We start from the raw sequence: 7,500 nt of genomic DNA, 5'->3' as shown, positions 1-7,500 counted from the left end.
TATCTACAGACTAGTTTTCATAATGCACCTGTGGTATAGTAATACTTGGCCTTCACGTTCTTAGCAGCTTAACGGATAGACAGTTCAAGAGACACCCTCCTCCTTAGTAATAAATCCCTGTCCGGATCCGTATTATTATTATTGTTATTATTTCAGTAGATGAAACTTATTCACATGGAACAAGCACACAGGGGCCATTGACTTAAAAGTCAAGCTTCCAAAGAATGTCGGTTTCATCCTCCCACGGCAGACCGTACACTGCAGCAGTAACTGATCGTGATGCAGAGCCAGTGATTTTTCATTGTCCTTGGGGAGACGCGAACCCGCGACATCTGAGTGGCATGCCACAACACTAACACTGTATCAGCGGAACAACAGGAAGTCCCATCACAAAATCTAAACAGCTCAACAGGAGTTCATTAAAATTCATTTGTAATGTTTTGATATATTTCGTGGGCAGGCAGACAGACACTCGGGTATTTACTTATCTCAGTTAGGCCATAGACTGCCCAAGTATTTGTTAAAGGCAATGTAAAGCCCCATAAACTTGCTAGCTTAGAATTTATAGCTGATATGGTCTTGACAATCGCAATGATTTAACATGTACACCAAGCACTGTTGCCGATATTCTTAAGGTTCGAGGTACAGTGCACTTGTCCATTTAGATTATTTGGATAGCTCGTGTTCATTAACCTTTTAAGGAGACCCAGGCAACCACTTAGCCAGATTTGCAAGACCAGTTGGGTATCAAGCGGGTTTTAACATACATTTTATGCTGGGACGTTTTAAATTAATATCCGAAAGTGACTGTCAAGTCATAAACACATTTGTGTTTATCTGCTGAGTCTTAAAATTTTTAACAGCTTACGATGAAATCGATTGAGTTCGAGTTTTACTAACTATTTTAATTTAATCACTAACAACGAAGCGTTGGTTATGATTAAAAAAAGAATCCTACAAGACGGCTTCACGATGACAGGAAGAAAATGGAGTTACGCCTTTCCTTCCTCTAATTTTCTTCTCCGTTTTATCCATATATATCCTTCCACACGCAATAATTATATATATATATATATATATATATATATATATATATATATATATTTATTATAATATATATATATATATATATATATATTTAATATATATATTATTTTATTATATATATATATATATATATATATATATATATATATATATATATATATATATGTGTGTGTGTGTGTGTGTGTGTGTGTGTGTGTGTATGTATGTATGTATGTACAGTATGTATGTGAGCAATGTATAACTATGGCATTGACTAATAATTTCGAGGTAAGATATTTTGCATGCCACCAGACAAAGATATTTGCATAATTTTGAATATAGAGAAGAGGTGAAAAAATAAAGATAATAAATATTCCGTAAACATAACGTATGTTCATTATGTTTATCTTTCTCGCACACTCTTAATCTAATCCAGAATTCTTTCTTCTAATTTCTCATCTCTATTATATTCCCCTTCAGATCAAAGTCTGTAAACTTTTAAAGAGCAAATAACGCATTTGGAGCCATAGGCAAGAAAAAGTAATCAGTTTCTCAAAGTAAGATAAGAACCACGTAATTTTGATGCCACCATCTCTCTCTCTCTCTCTCTCTCTCTCTCTCTCTCTCTCTCTCTCTCTCTCTCTCTCTCTCTCTGCAACAATTCATTAGGAAAGACTTTGTTGACTGATAAAGTGAACCGTGATTGCTTAATTAGGGCGAACATTTGTACATAAGACTCTTAGGCTTAAGCAGTCCCGTGCTTTTCCATTTATTGGCTAATATCACTAATGTCTAAACCTATAGATTCTGATCATATCATTTATAAGAATGTTTACTCACCATATATATATATATATATATATATATATATATATATATATATATATATATATATATATATATATATATATTATATATTATATAAAGATATATATATATATATATATATATATATATATATATATATATATATATATATATATATATATATTTTTTTTTTTTTTTTTTTTAATGCTGATCCACATTTTATGTCCGCTTCTTTAAGACAACTCTAAGTGTTTTCTTAAAACATGAGCCGCCACATGTGCGTCAGCATTCAAATAAAAATTCCTAGCGAGAAATACTGTGCTCTTAAAGCTAGTTTTTGAAAAATTATCATCAGTAATACAAAACGAACAACCCATTTGTCAACTCTGACTCTTCAGACTCACACATTTACGTAGAATTTGGCTTAATTGCAGCAAACGAACTTATGATAAGGAGTCTAAAAAGATACTGTAAAGTCCCTGAATAAAAATTATTCTATTAGTGTGTGTGTGATTTTTGTGTGTGTGTGTTGCTTGGCGGCTATCATTCTTATGAAGAAATACCATTAAGGGCATTATGTCCAACACACCGACTTGCAGACTGCCCTAGAGCAAGAGCCCGTGCCTGCACAAGGCTGGCTTAATTCAAGACGACGTTCAGCACGCTCACTTCACTATAAAATTTTCGGCATAAATTCACAAATACAGTCTTGTATGCAGTTATTTGCAGTATTTAATTTTAAATAAGAGCAAAGAAATAAATGGTTGAAGAAGTTCTAAGGAAGCACAATTGTTAAAATAATAGTTTTATAAAACAACTAATACACACAATTCTTAAAGAAGTACAGTTTTTAAAACATTAAATACAGTTTTTATAGTACAGTTTTGTACGATGTTCACCTTTGAAAAAGTGCGCGTTTTGTAGAAGTATAATTTTGAAGAACCTCAGTTTCTGAAGAAGCGTGTCTTTAAGCAATAACAGTTGTAAAGAATGAATATTTTATTTCAAAGAATGACAGCTTATAAATATGTATTCTCAATAGCTTCTTCCATATCGTTGATGAAAGTGTAGAACTATTTATGTCAATTTTAAAGTCGTCAACAGGTATTAAGAATTTTATTATTCTGATGCTTATTGATTTTTAGTGCTGTGTGTCTTAAATAGAGAATGAGTATGTAAACCAAGAAAATTCATTGCATAGTCCAGTGAACGATCATCTTCCATAAAGCATGTGCTGATAGAAAAATAACACTATTATTATGAACAGAGCAGCATTTGCTCATATTGTTCTGATTTTTATTTGATTCTTCTTTTCCAGACTTCCACTTTGAATAACGACGCAATTTCAAAGACAGAGCTTCGAAGTTGGAAACATAATCGGACTATGATAAGCTTATGCAGCTCTTACAAAAGAGAAAAAGAACCCTGTCCCCGAAAAAAAAAAAAGTTCTTCAGACAAGTAAGAACTTCTGAATCGACTGCTTTCAATATCCGTTGTAAGTATACCTTGAGATGAGTTCTAGTCTTCATTATTCGTTAGATTTCCACATGCACTTTTTATTAGATTATATTGAATATTTCCAGTATAAAAACAAACATTCTGATAGTGGAAGTATCATATGATTTTGGAGTTATTATCACAGCTATTCTTGCTTAATGAGCACGTTTTATGCATTAAGTACTTTACTAATCTTGTGCTTCTTGTGGCCTTTTTCAGGAGCAGGAGACTCTAATTCCAACTGGGGACAGAAGATTTGCTCTGGTGCATTGTGGTGCATTTACCTCTTCGTTTTTAAGAAGGTATAGTTACCCATTGCTTGAAACCTGTATATTATAATGATTTTCTGTCTTTATTTGATATCTATTACTAAATTTAATCTATGCTCATTTTACGCATTTGCAAGCGAGTGACTACTGCTTAGATTCAGCCAGCCTTGTGTTGGCACGGGCTCTTGCTTTTCAGCAGCCCGTAAAGAAAGCGAACGATTTACGTCTACTCTTTGGCTCCTCCGAGGAGTCCTGTCCTTCTCGAACTTCTCCACTTCTCTTCACCACCGCTGCTGCCCCCTCTGACCTCTCTGCTCAGACATTGGTCCTGGGTACTTTCTTCCTAATCGTTTATTTTGCAGTCTGGGCAGAGCTATAGAAGTGTCCCGGCTTTTCTCTCTTTCCTTCATTTTAGATCTGCTTACAGTGTTTTTTGTGGAATTCGATTGTCATTCATTCTTGCAAGACGACCTATGTAGTGGAGTATTTTCCTGTTGTTATTAGAGTTGGTGTGCCTTGTTTAGGACCACCAATTCTTGTTACAGTAAGTCTATTGAGATATACATTCATACATACATACACACACATATATATATACACACACACACACACACATATATATATATATATATATATATATATATATATATATATATATATATATATATTTCTGTGTGCGCGTGTGTATCAGTAGATTGATAGATAGACAGATATGACGTAAATACTTATTATTTATGTACAGGTTAGCCATCCCTTCTTCATTAGGCGTAAATACCGTCAGTGCACCTCACTTTGTGCACTGTAGGAATTACTAAAGGATGTTTGCAGCTTTCCTTTGGACCCTAGCTGCATCCACTTTTAGCCTTGTTCTTGCTGCCTTTCGTCAGCATTGCTGTCCAACCTCTCTGATTGTTACTTCTTAAGTGCAACTGAGGGGTTTTCTCCCAGTTCCACCTTTAGGTCCTCGTACTTCATTCCTTTTGTTTCATGGATCTCTTTATCTTGCTGTCTAACCACTCCAACTCCCTCTTTTCACTGTCTTAGCCCCACAATGGCTGAAAATGCCCCAGTACTTGTCATGACATCCTACATTTCATAAATCAAAAGTTATAAAACTTCCTCATCATAAGGCAAGCAGGGTCGCACAGAAACTTCGTAAACTGACCTCTGATTTTGTTATGGGCATTCTGTTGAAATAAAGTCTCTTGTACAAGTAGGCAAAAATTGTGCTTTTGACCAATCCGAGTAGATATTCCTTCGAAACAAGGGTTTAAGGCTATAGTCAAACCAAGGTAGCGATTATCTTTTTAACAGCTCACCACTTAGGGTGTGCCCATATTACAATAAAGCATGTCTTACACACGTCGGTAACTTATTGCACACACATCACAGGTTGGATACAGACGGTGACTCATTAATGGTGCTAACCATTCCTCCGTATGATAATCTAGCATTAGTCAAAGATTCGTTCTCCACTTACGGTCGTCGAATTGTTTTCACAATCTGCGTGTGATATGAGTGTGATAGTCGGTGACGTGTGTTTATGGCTTGTTAGTTTTCTGTAAAAAAAAACTGTTGAGATGGCTATTTGTCTGTCTGTCCGCCCTCAGATCTTAAAAACTATTGAGGCTAGAGGGCTGCAAATTGGTATGTTGATCGTCCAACCTTCAATCATCAAACATACCAAATTGCAGCCCTCTAGCCTCAGTAGTTTTTTTTTTTTTAAATATTTAAAGTTTAAGTTAGCCATAATCGTGCGTCAGGCACCGCAACCAAAGGCCACCACTGCCGGCTTAGGATTTCATGGGCCATGGCTGAGAGTTTCATACAGCATTATACGCTATACAGAAAACTCGATTGCTCCAAAGAAACTTCCGTTCATTTTTTACATGTCAATTTGCCTGTGATATGAGTGTGATAAGTCGTTGACACGTGTTTATGACATGTTTTATTGTAGTGTGGACGCACCCTGAAGTGAAAATGTATTTCCACCAGCTTGTGTACAAATAATAGTGAGGCCAATGATTTTGTAAACCTCGAAACTTTATTAAGCAATCTTGTAAGGATATAGCATCATGTGCGAGATCAGCATCATCACCAGCAACAGGGAAATCTGTCACCTTAAAATCAGCGATTTTTGCTTTGCCCTGGTACATTCAAACTTTAAATAATTCCAATCCCTTCTGAAATGCAAAAAGACCTCTACTCATCCCAACCGTCCACAAGATATGCAAAGCGGTATAGACTTCTAATGACATTGTATTGTCCTTAGAATAAATTGTCTGCAGTAGAATGTGCAAGTCATAAACTACATCGACGCTCTCGTTATTTTGCGTACTACAAATGACTGTTGTCTTGGTCAGAGAAGCCCGGTGGAAGCTGTGCTTGCTACGTTAAGCATGGAGATAATTCTGTGAATGTTGCCAGTTTTTAGTATGCTTGCAAACAACTGCTTTGGATTCCTTTTTTTTTTCTTTCGTTTTTACTTGAAGATGACAAGCGTAGTTATAGTTTTATTCCAGGAAAAGAATGTGGATGAATGTTGTATAAAAAGGATGTGGGTGAATGTTGTACTGTATAATAGTTATTAATCTCCTACTCTTATTAGAATGCACCTTGGCTGTCAGCCTTTTGATTGACACCTCCGTCTAATTTGATTTCAGTCTTAAGCTTAGTAAAACCTTATCTCATTTTTCATAAAGAAAAATAAGATAAAAAGTTATGGGGAATTTGAGATTTCATCATCAGTTCTCTTCAACTTATTATGAATCCGTTGATATTAGGATATAATCTGTTCCTTTTTATATAGAAAAATTCAGTTATTTTTCCATTCGCGAAAAATTTTTTTTAGATTGTTTATTCTTGTCTGAGGTGTAGAAGGCGAGCCAGTAATCAGCTTCCCGTGGAGAGAAGAATCGAGTAGAATTAGTTTCCACTGAAATTTCTGGCTAAGGCGCATCAAAGGAATTAATGAAAAGGAAATGTTGGAGTATTGTCATCTTACAGATTAATTAGGTATCATTATTTGCCATTTTTCTATTTTTTTTCTTTCTAACTATATCCATTCTTCCCAAATACGGTACCAATTTCACGATCTTTCTTAGAAGTTTTTTTCTCCAGTTCTTCTCCTTCACACTTTCTTATTGGTATCAGGATTATCTATGACCAACCGCACTCGGGAATAATTTTCAGAGCTCTTCTGTATTCCAACTACTTTTCTAAATATTCATTATTATCCCTACACTCTCCTGAGACTTATTTACTCTTTCTGAGTTACAGAATTAATCCTTAATCTCTCTCTCTCTCTCTCTCTCTCTCTCTCTCTCTCTCTCTCTCTCTCTCTCTCTCTCTCTCTCTCTCTCTCTCTCTCTCTGGTATGTGGCCGTCATAGATATAATGCTAGATAATCTTTAGTCAATCAGTCTTATCTCTTTCGTGCTCTCTTCACATTTCATTTTTACGTAACATCTCCATATCCTTAATCTATCTTTTTTTAGCACCTCCCCTCCCCCAAGTCCATTATTTACATCTCCCTTATCTTTTCACTTTCTCTTCCATAACTCCTCATTCCAGATTCTACTGGAACTTATTCCAGGCTTCATTGGAAAAATCTCCGTCAGTCCTCTTACTTCACTTCATGATCGTACCCTCACGTAATATAAACATCTCTTTTAAACATTCTGGTAACTTTACCAGAGCCGAAAAGCTCCTCTTGATTGCCTCGTTCCTTCTCAACCCCCATCTATATCAGTTTTAATTACCTTAAAAGAGATATTAAAACCTACGTGTCTGTGATATCTATTTATCATCGTATCCTGTCCATCGAACTTCTTAACCCAGCTATTCAAACGTCGTCAGTTCAGCATGGTTTCATACCTTATTCTCATGCCGCCTCTTATA

At 35.4% G+C, this 7,500-nt stretch overlaps 1 long non-coding RNA gene across 3 annotated transcripts in view; it reads left to right on the top strand.

Moving 5' to 3' along the window:
• LOC136847010 (uncharacterized) overlaps positions 1 to 7,500 on the top strand; it is a 426,772-nt gene that overhangs the window by 295,663 nt on the left and 123,609 nt on the right. For all 3 annotated transcript variants that reach the window (XR_010855575.1, XR_010855574.1, XR_010855573.1), the window contains 2 exons: positions 3,152 to 3,329; positions 3,551 to 3,633. This is a non-coding gene — a long non-coding RNA (uncharacterized lncRNA). The remainder of the gene's footprint in view (positions 1 to 3,151; positions 3,330 to 3,550; positions 3,634 to 7,500) is intronic.

The sequence above is a fragment of the Macrobrachium rosenbergii genome, chromosome 16 (assembly GCF_040412425.1).
Source record: "Macrobrachium rosenbergii isolate ZJJX-2024 chromosome 16, ASM4041242v1, whole genome shotgun sequence".
In the NCBI taxonomy this organism is placed as follows: domain Eukaryota; kingdom Metazoa; phylum Arthropoda; class Malacostraca; order Decapoda; family Palaemonidae; genus Macrobrachium; species Macrobrachium rosenbergii.
Note: the sequence above shows the minus strand (reverse complement) of the source record. Positions and strands in the feature narration are given on the sequence as shown.